Source organism: Kryptolebias marmoratus, linkage group LG19, assembly GCF_001649575.2.
Source record: "Kryptolebias marmoratus isolate JLee-2015 linkage group LG19, ASM164957v2, whole genome shotgun sequence".
Lineage (NCBI taxonomy): Eukaryota > Metazoa > Chordata > Actinopteri > Cyprinodontiformes > Rivulidae > Kryptolebias > Kryptolebias marmoratus.
Genome location: NC_051448.1, coordinates 18,876,284 through 18,897,300, shown reverse-complemented (window position 1 = coordinate 18,897,300; position 21,017 = coordinate 18,876,284).

Here is a 21,017-nt window from a genome sequence, read left to right as displayed (position 1 = left end):
TAGATAGATAGATAGATAGATAGATAGATAGATAGATAGATAGATAGATAGATAGATAGATAGATAGATAGATAGATAGATAGATAGATAGATAGATAGATAGATAGATAGATAGATAGATAGACAGACAGACAGACAGACAGACAGACAGACAGACAGACAGACAGACAGACAGACAGATACTTTAGTAATTCCAACGGAAATTATGTAGTGGTCTGTTGCTCCCATTCATACAAATAATAAGATACCACCAGATAAAAATGGAGTATAAATAAAATAAATAAATAAGACAACACTAATAGAGCAGATCAAAGCAACCACTATGCTAGGGGACATAACCAGCTAGATTCCCTTGTTCCTGCCAGGAGTGGCCGAATTATACAGCCCAATGGCACGAGGGACAAACGAGTTCTTTAGTCTCTCAGTAGAGCACCTCAACAAATGGAATGTGGGGCTCACTGAACTTTGCTGATGAGAGAAGACCGAGTGCAAGGGATGGCCCTGATTGGACATGATCGCCCTGATCTTGAAGCATGTCCTCTGCTCCACCACCTTCTACATAGACTCAAGGTCCAGACCCACCACAGAGCCTGCCTTCTTAATGAGCCGGTTCAGCCTTAGGATGTCCTTCTTCCTAGTCCAGCACCCCAACATCAAAAAGAAGTACTCTGGACACAATGGACTGGTAGAACATAAGCAATAACTTAGAGCAGATGCTGAAGGAGGCTGGCCTTCTAAGAAAGTACATCCTGCTCTGCCCCTTCTTGTACACAGCATTCAAATTTGCAGTCCAATCCAGCCTGTTGACCAGCTATAGCCCCAGATACTTATAGGTTGAGATCACCTCAATCTCCGATCCATCAGTAATGATGGGCTGCAAAAGGGTTGGTGCTCTGTGGAAATCCAGCACAACCTCTTAGGTTTTGGTAGCATTCAGTAAAAGCTTGTTTTGATGAGACCACCTAACAAAGTCCTTCACCAAGTCTTTGTGCTCCCCATCCTCTCCCTCTCCCTCCGTAATTCATGCCACAATTGCAGTGTCATCAGAGACTCTCTGCATGTGGCATGTATCAGCACTGTATTGTACTGATTAATGTTGGAATAAATGGCCGTGATTATTGTTTCAGTAGCCTTGAAATGAGCAAAATATGAATGGATATGACAAACTTGTTTCTTGAGTCTGCTAAAAACTAAACACTGACCCAGAAACACAGAAACAAGAAGAATGTCAACATTATCATTACATCCCACAAAGAAATGCAGCTGACCTTTTGACCAAAGTTGAACAATTCACATATCCCCCATGTATTTTAAAAAAAGGTTTTACAATTATACAAAAATTGGCATCTCTGCTGAGGATGCTGATTAAAAGGTCGTAACTGTACAAAGCAGCTTGGTTGTACTCGGTCATATTCACTTTAAATTGTGTGTTATTATGGTTATAATTACATCACTGAGTTTCCTCTTTTTGTGCTTGGATATCTTAAATTAGATGTGAAGGAAAATGTAACTGGCTGCCCAACATTTTCACTTAGAAACCATTCAAAAATTTGTATTTTTTTCTCAAATTTCACCTTTTATGTCCTGAAAATTTGGAAGTTCTAAAAGATCTGAGATTTGTAATGTGCCCCATAATATTTTTATTGTGACTAGTTTAATTCAAAACGTGAAGTTAAAAAGGACAGATTATCTCTAGTTAATCATATCCAACAGTGGTATCCAAAGTTGGGATAGGGACCCCACATGGGGCCATGAAATACCAATTAAAAACAATTGGCAATAGCATATTTAGCTTTAATTGTTACAAAAAATAAAAGGAATGGTCATAAATGTATGAAAACCTTCATAAAATTTGAATGTTAAATGGCTTATTAGCAATGTTTGTACATGTCAACAATATAGTTGGGGTCACAAGTCTCTTCAACTTTTATTTTATAGAGTAAAAGCAGAAAGGTTTGGGAACCATTGATCTACAATATTAACTAAGTTCATTCAGCTATAATAGTTAGTAGCAGTTAATTATCCATTAGTTCCAGCAGCATCAAACAAAATTTAGTAAAGCCTTTAAGACCTGTATACACTGGATAACAATCTTGCCATGTCTCCCTTAAACTACAAGATGTACATATTGACTACACACTTTAAAATATACAACTAAAACAAATACAAAAAGCAGTTCTCAGTTTAATAAAATTATCCATTTAATAAGTTTCTAGTGAGTAAAATCCAACATGTAGTGCATGCTGCCAGGCACAACTACAAAATAGGTTTTCTCTTTCTGACATTAATGAGCCAGCTCCGACTATTTGACCAAAACGATCCATTTACAATGCTCTCATACCAATGCAGTGATTCAGGCAGCTCCCCATGAAAATTCTTGTGTTAATTGCTTCTCATGGGAATTACCTCAGCAGCGATGGGCACTTTTCAAGCCTCCTCGATGCCAAACGCACCACGTGCCGCCCAGGTGTGGTGTCAAGGAGCCGGCTCATACAGCATCAGGCGGTTAAATATTTCTAAAGGGGTGTTAAAGAAAACCTCCTCATTTGCTCAGACTAAAGGACCCAAGCTGTATACATCTCAACTCTGTCCTTACCCAGTGAGAAAGAACTAAGTCTTGCTGCATATTGTTAGTTTTACCCAACAGCTTGTAGAACCACTTTTAGCAGCAATACCTCTCAGTAGTCATTTTCTGTATGACTATATCAGTCCCTCGTATTATTGTGGAGCAATTTTGGCCCACACGTCTTTACAAGATTGCTTCAGCTCATTGAGGTTTATGGACCTTTGAGTTTAAACAGCTCTCTTAATGTCCCGTCATAGCATTTCATTTGCCAAAATGATCCCCAACCATCTTTCCTCTACCACTGTGCTTGAAAGTTGGCATGAGGTGTTTGTGCTGATAGGCTGTGTTTGGTTATCTCCAAACATGGCGCTGTGCATTATGGGTAAACATTTCTAATTTGGTCTCATAATGAATAATAATGTGAATATTGGTTATCTCTGGAGAATAATGGACTCCAAATTGTTTGTGAATGATTGATGAGCATCAGCAGTTGTTTCTCTAAGGTCACTGCTGGTGTCTTTACTCTTTGGTATTGTGTTAACACACATCTACTCTATATATTTAAGAGCAGCAAACTGCCCAAGTTCCTGCTTTTTGGAGATGCTCAGACTGATCGTAATCAGTAAATCAGTATATCTGATCAGAAGCTCCTGACTGATACTGTACCTTTTAAACCCTAAGGAAGCAGTAATGATGGGGTAAATTTTTCCACAACCAACACATTTGTTTAATAAATAATTTCATGGTTGAATCTGTTGTGTGTTTTTGTACACTTTAGGCTAGATGTGAACAATTTGAGAACCTGTTAAAGACCAGATTGTGTTTATTATGTCCTGATACATAATACCCAAGAAATAAAAGGTGGATTTCTTTTTTCCCACAGCAGATACCAGGGAAAGAGTCTAGTCCGTCTTTCAGCTACGACTGCCTGCTTATAATAAATGTTTGTGTGAGAGACAAACAGTGCTCCTCAGCACATTTATATTTTCATTATCTTACATGCGCAATCATTCCTCAGGAAATAAATCACACATTTATACAGTAAATCCCTTTGCCAAGTGCACTTGGGATCATGTAATAATTTACCTTATAGGTTTCCATTACAGGACGTGATGAAATTTAACCTCCAAAAACTAATAATATAAGCACGTAGGCAGCAATAAGAGTTAGTGGATCTAAATGAATATGAGAGGGGGAAAACATTCCAGCCACAGAGCAATGTAAAGTTATCCATAGCCCAAATCACCTCGGCCCTTACCATGCAGGTTTTTACGAGCTCACATTAGTAAATGACTTTCACACAGTCCTGTATACTGTATCCTCTCTGCCTTCATTTTATCCCGTAGAAAAGAAAATCCACACAATTAATGTTCTGGAAAATATAGTCATAATAAAAAGTGTTGTGAGCTCTCGGGCGCCGCCAAAAACCGTTCCCCTTGTTCACTCAAATCAGCACAATTAACCTGTGGGAGAGAGCGCTGAGTTTCATTTCATTGCCGCCCACAGGCACAACGGCGGGCATCTGTTCAGAGAGGCTGCGTTTAGGGGCCGCGGACCGACAAGGTTCGACTGTTACAGTTTCGCTGCAGCTCGACATGAAAGCAGCACACGCCTGCTCAAAAAATCAGTAAAATATGAACAAAGGTGGAGTGGGATTTTTCAGCTTGGAAATGCTGTTTTAAGTTTTGTTAACATTTCATCTCAAGGCCTCCAACTTTGCACGGCGCCAGGCGGTGCATCAGCCTTATCGTAGGTGAAACCATCTGGCGCTCCAGGGCGAATGATTGAGTGACTGCTGAGTGTTTGGCATATTGCTGCCTGGCAGGTGGATACATTAAAGCTGTCCCGGGAGAGTCGGCGGTATGCTGAACACTCCCCTCTGCTTCTGCTGACAACCTCAGGACGCTGCAGACGAGTGGCTCGGATGCGGACATTGCCGCAACCGAGTCACCCGGAGAAAACATGTTGTCATGCATGATACAGAGACTACACGGTGTCTTAGAGACAAAAGCAGGGAGGACAGTGAGGTCCGATATCTGAGTGCTGGCAAGGATAACAATCCACTCCTCCAGGATGGGCCTATAAATCCATCTGATTAAGGAAAATAACCAGAGAAATAAAATGGCCTTCACTGGAAGACACACTTTACATTCAACAGTTCTGCACATCTGGGTTACTGCCTTAATGAGCACAACTTTACTACTTAATACTCTGGTCTTAAGTCCAAGGCTGTGTTGGAAATGTTGCCTCATTCAGTCGCTACATTGCAGTCACTATATAGTAGATGATTTACGGAATAGGGAACAGCTTGGTCTTTTTACATTTTGAGCACTATTTGAATGCAGCCTACTTCACTAGAGAAAATGTAATTAACATAACCTGTCTCCATAACACTGATATGAAATTTATTTGCATATATGTGTTACACTTTTCTGTTGCATTGTATAAAATTATGGGTTCATTTCACCTAAAAGTGTTTCTGTACAGATCAACTGACATTAAAGTTGTAGTATGTAGTAAAAATGAGCCACACTACCTTATAGTGGTTGGAATTTATCACATCTTACATCTTATTAAAATGTTTCATATTTAGACTAAACTGTTTTATAAGAATGATAGGTAAACAGCTCAGACAGATGAGACATCTCTAATTAAAGGCATTTACAGTAAAATTGGTAAAATTCACAACAACAAACTGTGGATGTTAGCATTAGCCTTGATTAGCCTACTGTGTCGGTTCGGGTCGCAATGCATTATGGTCCATTTCCACCGATGTAGTGTACAACTTCTGCACATTACCTTTACTGAACCACGTGACCAGTGTTTAGGCCATTATATAGTGAATGAACAATTACAATTAAAATTTCAGATAGCACTACAAAAATGGCAGCCTCACGATATAGTGCGCTGTATAGTGAATGAGTGGAAAATTCGAACACGGACCAAGTTTCCTTTTTCTGTTTCAGAATTTTATGACTTCAAATGCCCAGGAATACAAATAGTGTCATTAGCCGTTGTGTTTAAATTCAAGAAATTTACAGATACTAGCATGAATACCATCATGCTAATTCAGGTAGCAAGATGGCAACATTTGTGTTATGACAGATGGCAAGAACAAGAAACATATCCTAATGAAATGTGCATTGTGTCCAGTGTTGCCAACTCCCCAGTAAGGGAAGTAGATATTTGCTGTTCTAGAAGTAGCTAAATTACATCATTACTTAATTTGCTTAATTGGCCCGTGAAAAATAATGTTGTGGAAGAGACAGAAAACCAGTTAAAAACAGGTTAAATATGTTTAGAGTTACAGATAAAGTATCTTCATTGATTCTTGTTTTTTTTTTTTAGTTTTATGTCACCGTCTGGCCTTCATCTTTTTTTCAGGCTTGGGACTGACAAGAGTGACCCAAAAGAGACACTTGGAGTTATTTTAGAGCAGTGATTTATTTCAGACATAGAAAACTTTACATTTACATCCGACCATTGATCAGTCAGCAGCAGTGTCATGCACGGCCCATTCATTTATGGTCTGGGGTGCATCTCTCCTGCTCTGCCTGCAGCTGGAAGAACGCTGCAGGAGGACTCAGCTGCCTGTCAATGCTTTCAAACGCACTTTCACCGCAGTCCAGTGCTGCCAACTTAAGGCTCCGGCATATTCCAGGAGAAGTCAAGAAGTCGGTTCGCGGTCAAGTGGTTGTGAGACATTTGATTTTTGCACACACCTTTCATAGTCTACAAGAGACTGTTCCCTCCTCCTACAGTGTTAAAACGAGTTTCTTCCCGCCAGCTTCTCAACTCTCCTGTCTTTGTTTTGCTGGAACAGTTGTTAAGACGGCTGTATCAGCAGAGCAGTAGAAGCAAAATGACTGGCTTTTCCACATAAACACGCCCACAACAACTTCTGACCAATCACACAACACTCATGAGAAACAGTTCGGCCTGGGCCTTTGCGTCTAGAAGTGGCGGATGAAGCTGCTACGCAAACAAAATGACGCAATTTGCGCCACGTGAATGAGAGCCGACTTCATGCCTCCTCGTGGAGTATGACAACAGCTTGAGCCAATTTGATGCTGTATTTAGTGAGTTTTCAAACCACTCTAGCAACATTTTTTTCAAAAAAGCAACTAGCTGCAAATCTAGCGACCTTTTCTGGTGTTATTGGAGACTTTTGGAAACTGATGTGAAAGCAAGCACTGCCCTTTCCAATGAGCAGCAGGTGCTGGCGTGGGCCTCTGCCTAGGAGGCTTTGAGTAGATTATAGTAATATAGATCCCTTTAAGTCATTAACATTTAGTTGGGCACCAAGGCGGGTATGAAGAAGCCAATGACAGACATGTCTGGGTACGAAGCGACCAGCACCTGAGGACCAATCCTGCTTTAATCTTCTTGATGAATAACTTCAGTCCAATGTGAGCATGATCTGATATGCGTCTGTTCTTCTGTATTTTAAGTGCATAAAAGTGTGAACCATACAGTCCCGTTTTATGGACCTAACTGCACTGTGATGTGGAAAAAACGCAGCATGTTCGGTTGTTCCTAGGATTTAAAACATCTGATTCATGTCTCACAGCTCTGACGTGTCAGAACAGAGTTGGTCACTGACAGTAAATGAAGATTTCACATTCAGGTACTCAGTGTAGTTCAGTTGATGCTGAACCATCGTCATTACGAGACTGCAGCGTAATTTAAATGTTGTCGTAGGTGGTTTCAGGTCATTTTCCCAAATAATATTTCCAGGAGTTGACAACTGTTAGAACCAGAATCATAATTTTCTTGCAGTGTGGCTTATAGGCTCATATTTGAACTTAAAACTCTAAAAAAAAAGTGTGTAATTTTACAGTCAAACAGAAGTATTTATTCTTAATGAAAAATACTATCAGTCACAGATAAAAAAGGTGGGCAATCATGTAAATGCTTGTGTTCATTTGCCTGTCTTTTAGCAAAATATCTCGTGAACCACTGGACAGATTTTAAGAAAGCTCTCAGAATGTTATCATTGGATAGATATCTCCATATGATTACCTTTTGGAATCAATTTGACTCAAGATGGCTGCCACAGCTAATCAACCTTATTATATACAAAAATGGCTATAACTCAGTCAGTTTTACAGACATTGAGCTAACATTTGGTGTGGTAGTAGTAGAGAGTCATGCATAACACATACTCTGGGTGCTAACAGATCACAGGGGATTTCTGTTTAAAACTTTGGCAAACAGGGTGGTGGTTATTATGTATTCTTTAAAGAATGGAACTTTTCCAAATTATACTGGATTGGACTGCAACATAAAATGATTATCTTTTGATATTTAGCTGCATTCTTCTGCTTTACGTTAGCCGTTTATGTGCCTGCTTTCAGAAATGCGTTCAAATTCCAACTTGCCTGTTTTTTCGAAACTTGTTGGAACCAAAGGCAGCCACTTGTAGGAGACATATCAGACATAAATACAGAATTCTAAGAAATTACGGCCAGCATTCAAATTTTTTTTTTTTATGTTCAGAGCATGTCCAAAAAAAATGGGAAGAGAAAGGGCAAAACAGGTCTGTAAAACAGCAATGGGTGAATAACCAAAGGGTGACGCACAACTGTTGCAGGAATCCAGGAAATGAGCAAATCTGTATGAAATTCAGCACCATGCTTAATTTTTTTCTTGACTCTTAAGTTGAGAACAAAGGCCAAAACAAACTGCTAAGACAAACATTTACACGCACAATAGGGGGTCCTGCGCGCGTACCCCAATAATTAATCTATTAATTCCTTTGTTGCGTTTCCAGATCTGTGCAGGTAAGCGACTGGCCTCATTTCCATTCCTTCGGCCCCCGGTGCACAGACGGCGCACAGACTGCGAGTGCTCCTCCAGAGATGCAGCTGCATTTTTCCTGTTGCCTGTTGATGTCATATCCCTGCAGAGAACAAAGCGAGAGTGTTTCCTGTTGATATTAGGATGTCAGCTCCCATCTGTTGGTGCAATCCCCCCCACTACACACACACAAAGAAAAAGTCTCACTGACCGCACCTTCATCCTCCCATTGAAGTCAGACCCTGCATAGTGATACCCTCACTATGTCATCTGCCTGTTCAGCACTACAGATATCACCTTTCCGCAGCTCCCAGAGTAGCATCGGATATTTCCCCTGGAGGCGAGGGGGGATTTCACAATTAACTGTGCAGAAGCGCGGAGCCTTCACGGCGACCAATCAAACTTTCCCGGACGAGAAAATTCCCCGGCCTAAATTAAACCCCCGACCGACTGGAGCGTTTCACATTTGCATTTGCGTCTCGGTGCGTCTTAAAACAATATATTCACGCTCGGGGACTTGAGGCCGCACCGCAGCAGTTACCCTTAGTTACTGTACGTTCCTGGAATAGGTTGTGTACTCAGCTTGAGAAGCGTTTAAAGATTATGAGGTTACCACGGTTATAAATAAGCCGAGAGATGTGGAAAAGAGAAGACGCGCGAGTGCCGTTCCCAAGCTTTAAAATGAAGAAATAACTCAGACATTTGGAAGTGGGGTTCAGCAGGGAGCTTGTAAACAATTATTATCTCACCTGTTGCAGATAGCTCTTTGAACGACCTCAGATTGAGGGAAAAAAAAGTCTGACAGGACTGATGAGCAGGCAGATAGTTTAAATGCAAATAAAACAACTTTTATAGTGGTTCCTGAATAAGCTGCTTTATAGGCTTTTTACATCTACTTCACATAATGCAGGCAGACTCCTAAGGTTATTTACAAGCACAAATGTATCAGTTGCAGCTAGATGTAGCACACCCTTCAATAGTATTTCTGTCAAAGTTATCAAGCAATGCAAAAGTGTTGGTGGTGTTCTCGTGAATCACCAATAATACACTTCGGAAATGAGTCTGCAACTCTGAGAGGATCCACTTTTATGCAGAGTTTGCTGTCTTGGCAACTTCAGTCTTCTAAATTTCAGTTTATGCAAAGGCTATTTCAAAGACTTTTACAGCTTGTCCATTTTGCATCACATGGTTATTTTAGTAGAGAAGTTGCAATAGCCCTGCTGGAATTGCCCCAGGCTGCACAGGAAGTGCTACAGCTAGCCACAGAACTCGGTAGCACCGGTAGCACATCAGTCTGGCCAGAATTCAACTTAATTCCTTCAAACTGAGGTCGTTCGAATTGTTGTCCACAGCATGAATACAGGACGCCCTGTTCCTGGAGCTGAAAAATGGAGCTGTGCGCTCAGATGAGAATCCACACCGGCCCTGCAGACAGAAAATTGGTATCTCGGTGGCTGCGTCTCTCGCTTATGAGCTCGTGTTTGTCCCAGTCTGCGTTTAGGTATGGAAGGTCACCCGTGCGTGCGGCGTATTTGCGTAGCCCCCGTGTGAGAGTACCGGCCTAGCTCCTGCTGTTGACTTTGGCTCGGTGACAGTCCGAGCGGCGGGTCGTGTGGACGAGCGGGGAGTCCAGCCCCGCCTGGCCGCTTTGTGGAAAATGAATATTAATAATTCAGACGGTTCTCAGAGTCTCAGCGGCCTCAGAGGCTGTTACACATTAACCCAGGATGAGCTGATATTGCCTCCGCATGAAAGGCCACCAGCAGGCGAAAAAGCAAAGGAGGAAAACTCTGATGCTCTGCTAAAAGGCACCCCCGAGGTTGCCGCCATCAGCTCAGCTGGTGTGGCAGAATTATGCTGCTTTGAAAAGACAAAAAAAAAAAAATGCACTTTCAGTGCATACAAAAAGCAGCCTCCATTGTAAAACGAAATGTGTGAAGTGAAAACTGAATCCTTAAGTCTCTCTGCTTAATTGGAACCTTGGAAATAATCCACATCTCTTTTCCTTCCATTCACTTTTCACTATTAGGGCCTATTTTTTTTAATTTGCGCTCATATTTTGAGCTGCCAGATTTAGGTGCCAAACAAAGGCTCTGTGTGAAAATGGCTTCCCACCCACGGGGAGAAATGGATGGTGGAAAAGGTTGGGTTGACCTGATGTTGTGTTGCTGGGTTTTCAAGCTCTGATCCCCGTAGCGAGGCGGGATGATGTCTAATCTAACTCACACTGCTAGCCTGATGCATCTGCTTTTACCCTGCTGGCACACAAACTACCGTAATCTGTCTGGGTGATGTCGTACGATAGCGGCTATAATGGGTCGTCTCCACAAACCTTTGAAGTGAAAAGCAAAAAAAAAAAAACCAAGATAAAAAACACATAAAACATAAGCTTTTATCAAACTGACAGCGCATTGTTTTTGACAGATGTGAAAGTTCATGTAGCTAGATAAAAGTAAAAAAGGCTGTATCGCAGTGTCGTTTTCTTGTTTTTGCCTAGTGTGGGTATTGTCATTTATGCACGAGCTGCAGATCTGAGACCAGCAGTAACATCGAGACATTAAAACAGACTCAGCAGGGCTGTCACCAGAACCCAAAGAATATAAAACTCCAAATCAAAAATACATCAGAGGAAAGTAAACAGCGTAAAAGCACATCTGCGGTGCAGTTTGCATCATGTAGCAGAAAAACAACACGGTTTAATGCCTCGCTCGAGGTACGTCAAGGCTCGTGATGTGTTCAAATTACAAACTATTTCCATAGGAGTTATAACATTTTTTAAGTTTATTTTTTTATTATTATTTGTTAAATCATTCATAATCTACATTATATACCTTCTTTGTATGCAGTCATACATAAATAAAGCGTTCCAGAGTATGGAATTTGTTTTTTATTTTATTTTATTTTTTTCCAGGCCTGGACAACCATGAAATAATGAAAATAGTAAGGAAAAGCACTTGTTTCCATATCACTTTCACCCATATATATATATATATATATATATATATATATATATATTGTGGTAAAGCTTTCAATCTGCAGCTTTTCTTTGACTTTTTTTAGTTTTTAAACAAAGCCGTGCGGAGGCTAAAAAGTCCCACTGCCTTAAGCCACGTTGCTTTTCTGGCTTATCCATTTTTAAACTGTCCGATCTTTAGGCTTAAAGAATTCCAAACCTATGACTTTCTATTAAAAAAATAAAAAATGCAGAGCGCCATCATTCCTAGCTGCTAACTGAACAGCAAGCAAACTAAGTGACGAAAGAGCTCCAAATGTTCAAGTGTTGGACAACCTTCCTGAAACAAAGTGTACCTTTTTGTTGCGTGGCCATCTGAACAGAGGCACCAATAATAATTAGGCGATGATAAATCAACGTGTTGCCCTTTCCAACATGGCTGAAGACATCAGACCTGTTTGAGCTACACCTAGTATCCCTAGCAGGTTCAAAGAAATGAACCGCATTACCGTATTTTCCGCACTATAGGGCGCACTGGATTATAAGACACACTGTCAATGAATGGTCCATTTCCAACTTTTGTCATTTATAAAGCGCACCCGACTATAAGGCGCATCGTCGCGCACCTTCCAATTTTTCTAACTTTGCGTGGACGGCACATGTCGCTCTCCATTCAAAATGAACGATTTTGGTGCTCTAGCAGAGCTGGTTCGCCTGTATCAGCATTTATATGATCCCTCTATGAGGGATCACAAAGATAATCAAACGGTTCAAAACTCACAGAAGGATACTGCAGCGTCAAATATAAACTCCTCCACCACTCGCTCAGGTCTGCGGACTATAACTGAGCCTTAATGCTGCAAGCGGTGCGACTTTGTAGTTTACCAAAGTCGTACTAAAACATTACAACTACTTACATAAATAAAGCGTTCCAGATTATAAGGCGCACTGCCGTTTTTTGAGAAAATTGAAGGCGTTTAGGTGAGCCTTATATTCTGGAAAATACGTTAACTGTTCAATATAGATTTTTGCTCTTATTTGTGTTAGAATTAGGCTATTTTGAGTTTTTTTGTGTGCGTTTCTTTTGTATTAGGTTTATTGTTTCATATTTCTTGTGTTCCCTGTGTTTAGTTTATTCCACAGTGTTTAGTATGTTTTCTTTTGTGGTTCATCCCCCTGTGCCCTCTGTGTTACTTGTGCTATCGCTCTCTCTCTCTCTGTAGTTGACATGACAATCTGCCTCAACCACCCACACCTGTCCCTTGTTTGTAATCAGTCACCTGTGTTCATTTTCCAATCACCCTCTGCCTTTAAAACCTGGCCATCTTCCTCACTGACTCACTGGTTCATTGTTGCTATTGGTCTCAGTAAGTTTTTGTTATTTAGTTTTTTTGCTGCCATGACAGCCTTTTGTTTTGTTCTAGTTATATAAATCTGTTTTTATTTGAACTCCTCCTGTCCGCCTGCATTTTGGGTCCAAATCCTCCAACCGCCACTTATCCTGACAATTTGGTTTTATTTTGATGTAGGACTTAAATTTTCATTCACAGTAAACCTGTGTAGACAGGAGACACAAAGCTTGTGAAAAACGGATAACATAGCAGCTTTTTACACACAAGTCCGCTGATTGTGTGCTAAAATGATAAATCAGTGAGTGGAATTGTAAATTTTGCCAATGGACCTCTTTACAAATTTTGTTTTTTTAATCAATCAATCAATCAAATTTTATTTGTATAGCACAGCAAGGCATTTCAACGTGCTTTACATAATTAAAAAACAAAATAAAAACAGCATGTGACATTGAATAAACAGTAAGAAAGAGACAAAACCCGCACTCTAACCCTAATTTAGCCATAAGCAGCTCTAAACAGGTGGGTTTTAAGTTGAGATTTAAAGGCACCCAGTGTTTCAGCTGTTTTACAGTTTTCTGGAAGTTTGTTCCAAATTTGTGGTGCATAGAAACTGAAAGCTGCTTCTCCTCGTTTGGTTCTGGTTCTGGGGATGCAGAGCAGTCCAGAACCAGAAGATCTGAGGGGTCTAGACGGTTGGTACAGCGATAACAGATCTTTAATGTATTGTGGTGCTAAACCGTTCAGTGATTTATAAACTAACAACAGTATTTTAAAGTCTATTCTTTGAGCTACAGGGAGCCAGTGTAGGGACTTTAAAACTGGTGTTATATGCTCTATCTTCCTGGTTTTAGTGAGAACACGAGCAGCAGCGTTCTGGATCAGCTCTTAATGGAGCTTGTCTCAGATTCTAGATGAAAAGTCAAAAATCTGTAGCCGTCGTTCAGATCTTTTAGTTAAACGGATACAGTGATGAACCCAACAACCATCCGTTCTTAGGAATCCCAGAACGGTACCTACAGAACTCTTGATCTTGAGTATATGAGTGAATAATTTATTTATTTTTTTTGTAAATGATCACTACTCAAGCTAGATCAGTAATGAACACCAAAAACAATCAACTGAGATCCATTGTTAGCGTTTCATAATTCTGGCACGTTTCCCATTCGCTTGTGTGAACCTGAAGGAGCAGGTCTTTTCTTCCTGTGGTGAAGCTGCACTCGTAACCTTACCCAGGGTTAGGTTTACAGGTCAGCGGCTCCCGATTCATGTTACAGCCACTTCTCAGGCAACTTCAGAAGAAAACGTGTGAACAACTTAACCTCGTTAGAGAGGTCAAAGTCTTTTGTAATTAGGTACATCCGACAATGAGGTGATTCGAGGAGACGAGCCGACTTGCGTTAGGTTGAACCTGTCAGATTAGTTTCGCAGCGCGACGCTCGCTTAGCAACAGTTTCATACCTCTTAGGAGATCGGCTGTCGTGTACTTAACCTCGACACAAACACCAAAGACTTTGTGTTTTGAAGGTGAGGAAGCACAGGCAGGAAACTTGTTTTTGTCGGGTTTTCTGATAAAGCAGCCCTGCTTTTATTGTTAAAAATAATTGAATTAAATTGTCGGATTATTTGGATAAAAATTAAAAAAAACTAACAATGTGTGGATTTATTCTTAGATTTCTAAGCAGTAGAAGCTTAAAACCACACAATGCTTGAAAAGTTGCCTCTATAGAGCCCCACAAGGAGGTCTGCAGTGGCTCACTTAACATGCTTTCTGAATCTCCCCATGCTTTCAGTGCACCTCAATCTCAGTGCTTTGCACAAATCCATATTAAGCTGCCATATTTCTTTGGGGTTTGGCATCCTCATACCTTTAGCGTGGATGAGATGAGAGTTGACCTGTTAAATATTAATACCGGACCAGATGCCCGACTGGCCGCTGGCATTTATCTTAGCTCGCTCCGGCAGGTGTGAGCCCAGCAGGTCCCACCGGCGTCCAGGAGGAGCAGTCAACCTCTGGATCATTTGATGGCGGTAAAGGATTATATCGGTGCTGGACCGAGACTGGGCCAGCACGCCCTCGGGAGGGATGGAGCGGAGAGGGACTGAGAAAGAAAATAAGAGAGAGAGCGAGAGAGAGAGAGAGGGGGTAGGGAGAAGTGATTGTGTCTCCTCAGAGAGTGGGGAGAAATGGATGGGGTGTGTTGTGCGCCTGGGCAAACACTCCCCGCTGTTTGCTTCTCTCCTCTCGTTTCTTCTCTCAAGGGCAAACGGAGGGAGCGAGCGAGCTGCAGCTGTCTCGGCGCGCGACAGCATGAGCGGGTGAAGTTGATCCCCGTGGCCTCAACATAAGTGGCAGGGAATCACCACCAACAAACCCCCCCTCCTGGGGCTCCCGGGCACTTGCCCCCATCATTACTCCCTTGAGATCCCCAGGCAGTGCCACAGCCCCCTCCTCTCCACCCAGCCACCCAGCCACCCACCCCTGCCACCAGCTTCGCATTAACTGTAATGAGGACACCGCGGCGAGGCGGAGAGGAAGAGTCCCAGCATGTGTCAGCGGTGGTGGAAGGCGGCACAGTTTGAGAACTCGGCGAACGCTCTCCCCGCCTCACCCTTCTCCTCATTTTACGTGCCTCTTGTTTTTTTTTTGTTTTGTTTTTCCTCTACGGTAGGATGGAGCAGCACATGCAGTGACATGCAGCACGGCCTGATGCTGAAGCATCTGTCTGCGGCACATCATTTGCAGCTCGTCGGGACAAGCTGTTGAGTGTGAACGAGCGGAAACCGACCGTGTCGCTGCAAAGTCAAACGCTGGGCAAATTAGAAGCTGATGGAAACTGACTGAGAGGCACACCCAAACATAAAAAAAGCCATCATAATGCACCATCCAATACTTGGAAATCAGAGGAAAGGAAGAGGATGTAGAAAGTTTTTGACAAAAAAAATAGCACTGCAGCAAAGAGCTAATGCTTTAACTGATTCAAAGTAGACTTCATGATGTCTTCTTTACTTCGTTTGTGGATTTAAATAACCAGGGAACAAAAAAAAAATACTGATTAAAGCCTCAGCTACTACAGGTTGAAGAGGCTCATTTGTTTATGATGCCATAACACACATGGGAACTAGCTTTAAATAACATTTAGCTACTTTCCTTTTGAACTAAACTAATTTATTAAAAGCTGCCTTTTGACCAGAAGTTTACCAGTTTAAACTACTGCACCAGCTGGGTAGTATGGTTTAAGGCAGGGGTCTCGAATCCTGGTCCTCAAGGGCCACTATCCTGCATGTTTTACTTCGTTCTTTACTCCAACACACCTGATTCAGTGGTTAAATGACCTCTTCATGTTCTGCAGAAGCCTGTTAATCACCCATCGATTCAAATCAGGTGTGTTGGAGCAGAGGAACAAGTAAAACATGCAGGATAGTGGCCCTCGAGGACCAGGATTGCCCACCCCTGGTTTAAGGTAATAAATGGTCAACAGTACTCTAAGGTCCCTATATGCAAAGCATACTGTAAAACACTTTTTATTCCTGTTTTTTTTTTAAAACTCAAACTGCTTCTCACAGGTTGATGACCTACGCTTTTACCAACCTACACAACCTGTTAGAACGTGGCTGGAAAACCTGCTTCGGTGTGAAGGCAGTAATGACCTTTGCCGCATTCATGTTTCGCGCTAAGTCCTTTTTCTAAACCTATTTTTACATTGTGCGTTGTATTTATACTCAAAAGTCGTCATTTCTGACTTTCACCTTGGGGAAAAATAATCAACTGGAACTGACTCAAAAAATAAACTGACTCAAATGGTTGGAAATTATTCACTAGACCCAACCTCAAAATCAATATAGCTGCATGAAAGGTGGTGAGAGCTGCAGTAATGAACATTTATCTTTTTGATTTATATCTCACTGTCTGACTTCTGTTAGAAAACATCACAATGCTTTAATGAAGAAAATGCAGAGATATACATTGTTATGGATGTATACTGCTAACAGTAGTTAGCCTGCTTATAGAGCACACTGGTTTCTATAAGAATGTGGTTAAATTCAGAGTTCTTTAATACATGCACAAACTTAAATGTTCTGGAAGGTTTTTTGTTTTCCTTTTAAAACTGGGTGACAGAGATGATGATGATGATGATGATGGATACTTTATTAATCCTTTGCAGGAAATTACAGCAAAGAGTGATTACCAACTCCAAACTCTCGACCTATTTAACAATTCTTTGCAAATTAAAAATGAGTAAATGAGTGAGTCTAATGAGCAAACTTTTCAACATTTTAAACACAGTGATTTTGCTAACAGTTTACATGGAAAATAATATGTATTGGTGCAGCTTTAAAGTGGAAAATTACCAAAAGGACCGAAAGATAGCAAAGGTCAACATTCCTCTGTCTAAGGTTATCTCCGTGAAATTTCTTTTGGCAATATTTGGTGGGACAGCGGGGCCACTGGAGAAGCGGTGACCTTACTTAATATTCTAAAAAGGGCTCCCTTTGTCAACACTTTTGCTTGGCATTTTACTGTTTTGCAAGACTCTGATGGAATGATATTAACAGTATGTGTCCTTTTGAGATAGCGACACGTATTCTTTTAAGCTGAAAGGCTGTTATTGTAAAAAGCTCTTCTCAGTACCGTCTCGGAGCGCGTTGGGAAAATCGGTGAAGGTCACGACTACTGAGAGGAAATGTATAAAAACATTCAACAGTTCCATGCGTGCATGTGTGTGTGTGTGTGTGTGTGTGTGCCTCGAATAACAGATGGGCATTCTGTATGACTGATGGTTTTGTGAAACATGAAGGTGTTGTGTCAATAAACGGTGTTCCACCCCATCCATCAGCCGCCACTGACCGCAACATGTGCTCGTCCTTATTCGCTACACTTTGTGCATACTCTGCATACACGCGTGCACGAAGAGTCCTCCACACCCTCCGACGACACCTGTGCTAAACAAACACAAGAACACCCACACAGACCTTGGAGCCTGTGCGAAGCCAGATGCAGCACAGCTCTATCCAACTCTCCTACACACTCCAGCTTTCACGCTGTCACTTACAGTGTGTGGGACAATGCTAAATCCGGTTAAACAGAGCATGAAGGTATTGAGGTTTTCCTCGTATTGCCTGCACCTATGCTTTTGAGTGACTTTGCACACTTTTACTACAATAAGTCTTTGGGTGTGTTGCAGGTAGTGTGTGGGATTTGGCTGCTTGTTAGATTTCAGGCCTAAACTGATCGTGCAGCTCTGTCAGACGGCAGCGGGAATGAGATGCTTTGTGATGAAGGCAGCTCCTACACTACTCCGAATATTTTTGGAAACAGGTGGGTCTCCCCCCCCCCCCCCCATTTATTTTCTTCATCCACAATTCTAATAAAAACTAGAAGCACTCCGAGAGAGCAAAACTCCCCATGGCCACACCGTGATTAAAATAAAAAATAGTGCGATTCGGATCACCACTAAAATGTAATCTATTGTTTTTTTGGGACAACCCCAATATTTCCTGAAAATTTCCTCCAAATCTGTTCTTTAGTTTTTACCTGATCTTTGCTAACAGACAGACAAACAAACCAATGGAAACAACCGAAAACAGAACTTCCTTGGTGGAGGAAACATAAGGGGCACAGGTAGGTAGGTAGGTAGGTAGGTAGGTAGGTAGGTAGGTAGGTAGGTAGGTAGGTAGGTAGGTAGGTACATTTATTTATATTGCACTTTTCAGCACGAGGCGACTCAAAGTGCTCACAGGTAGGAGCAGAGAGAAGTTTTTAACAAAGGAGTTACCTGTGATCTTTGACCTCATGAACCTTGAACTCAACAGGCATCATCTTTGACCCATGAGGGGTCCAGCTGTGCAGTTTGACATTCCTACATTACACTGTTGAAGAGTTAGAGCCCTAGGTCAGCTGTGATGTTGACCTTTGAACCCATGACCTCTAAATCAATGATGATCACCCTTGACACATGAGGTTTCCAGCTGTGGAGTTTAACAAGGTTTCTCAAGCACAAAACAGTGCTCGGAATGTGAAGGTACTCACTGGTATGCAGTACTTGCACCTGCTGGTGAGCAGTGTCTCTAATCAGACCCTCCAGGATTTTGCGATGTTGCGATCGCAACTATTAACGTAAAATCAAGCAAAATCGCAACTTTTTGCAACTTTGCCCAAAACACCACAACTTTAACCCAATATTTATTGTTTTTAAAGTGATTCGCCACCGTTTCTGCGGTCTGGTCTCTTCTTTGTGGGTTTGTGTAGTGTAGAATACAAAATAACCACAAATAACTCACGAAGAAGACACGTGACGTCACTTCCTGTTAACATCAGAATGCCGGGAGCGTGCAGGAGCAGCGACCGAAGCGAAAACGTGTGCTAATGCTTCACATTTGCCCACAAAGATTTCAGCAAACCAGTTTCCTCCCCAGCTGCATGAGAGTGGGGGGAAGCTGTTTTGCACGTCCTGCAGTGTAATCATGGAACATAAACGCATCGACAAACACTTTGTGTCTGCAAAACATGTGAGGAGAGCTGCAGACCAGGGACAATCCAGAAATGGTCTGAATGTCAGTTTAGAAGCTTTCAAAGTTCTCAAATAAAGCACCATTTGAGAATGTCAATGTTTGTTGGTAATTATCTTACAAAACTAGTAAGTATTTTTGGTTTATATATTAAAAATTATGGTTGTTTATTGATTTTTGTAAAAAAAAAAAATCGCAACTTTTTATCGCAACTTTTAGAAAAATACCCCGTGAAATCAGGCATTTTAGCCCACGACAATCATGAAAAATGCCCACGAAATCCTGGAGGGATTTACTAATTGATGGCTATGGCCAGTTCAAATAAACTACTTTACTCACAGGTCATCGGTACAAGACGTATGTCTGAGATCGAATCACCACCATCAGTTAAAATACTGAACAGTCTATGCTGCTTCTGATTGGGTCGGATTTGGGGGATCAGGTGACCCATGACTCTTGAGGAACAACAACTGGTTCATAGTTAAGCAGAAGGGGTAAATCAGTGGCACAGATGGGCGTGTGCCAAGAATCTAATCAGCAGCACAGAGAAGAGGATTTCTATGAGTAAACAGTAAATCTGTTGGTGTGGTACATGATACTAAAACTTTACACATTTTACTGTTTTAGGCCAGTTAAGTGGCTTGAACTGCACTAACTAAAAAGTTGTATCGGTATGTAGTGATCAGACTTAACCTCATATGAATGCATCAAAAATTAAACAAGGCTAGTTAGCCTAAAGTTTTAGCTTTTTATTGCATTTTACACAACACTTACATCAGTTGATTTAAGAAATAAAATTACAAAACGGCAGTAATTAGATATGGCAGTGCTATAATAGTGTGGGGTTTGGTGGCAAGTATTGGCACCCCCCCCGCCCACACTTCAAGCTGTGGCACCAAGTAACTTTTTGACATGGGTGAAACTTTGTCATACTTTAAGCTCTGCCTCTCAAATCCACACGAATTCACCATAAGTAGAGCTTTTAAAATTTTTCCCTTTTTGTTTCTTGCCAAATCCTTTGTCTGTCTGCAGCTGGTAGGTACAAACACATCAGAAAATCTGTTTACTCCAGTAAAAATAAAATAGAACTGCCATGTTTTGATGTGAAACGTTTATTCGAAAAGTTTTCTTTTCATGTGGATTTTCTTCAACAATATCTCTTCACATTGCGACAATATAAAAGCTATGTTGTAATAACTTAAAAGTTTTTGGTATAATGTAAATATGCATATTGTGATGAAATCAAAACATTTTAATAAAATGGCAAATATTTTATAGGAACATGAAAATACCACAAGTCGGTATACAGAATTTCTCCAAGTTTTAGTCATTTAGGACCTACATGAAGAACACAAAATAACAAGTCAAAGTAAAATTTCTTTCAAAGTAACACATTTTGTTGCCTTTCATTTGGTTTCAATCCAAATCAATCTAAAAACAACAACAACCAGATTATTTAGCGAGGAAGGCTGAATGTCCATAAATAAATTCCTTCTGAGCTAACAGTTCCTTAAAACAGGGCTCGTTTAGAAGCTGTTTTCCCCGATATTTCCTCACAGTTCAGGCACAGTTCATACAAACTATTTTTACACATCATCACTTTTTCATAAAAGTTGTATACACGAATGCTCTTTTATCAAATGAAAACCATCTGTGTTGCTTTGAGTAATTCCATGCACAGAAGCTACTTTCTGTATTCTGCTGCAATCAGCGGTGATTTACAGTTTGTTTCACTCAAATTCTTTCAAAACCAACTACAAGAAGGTCAAATTTGGAGACAACAAAAGCAAGAGGCTTGTTTCTGCTAAGAAAGTAGAATTATGAAAGGCCTATAATTATT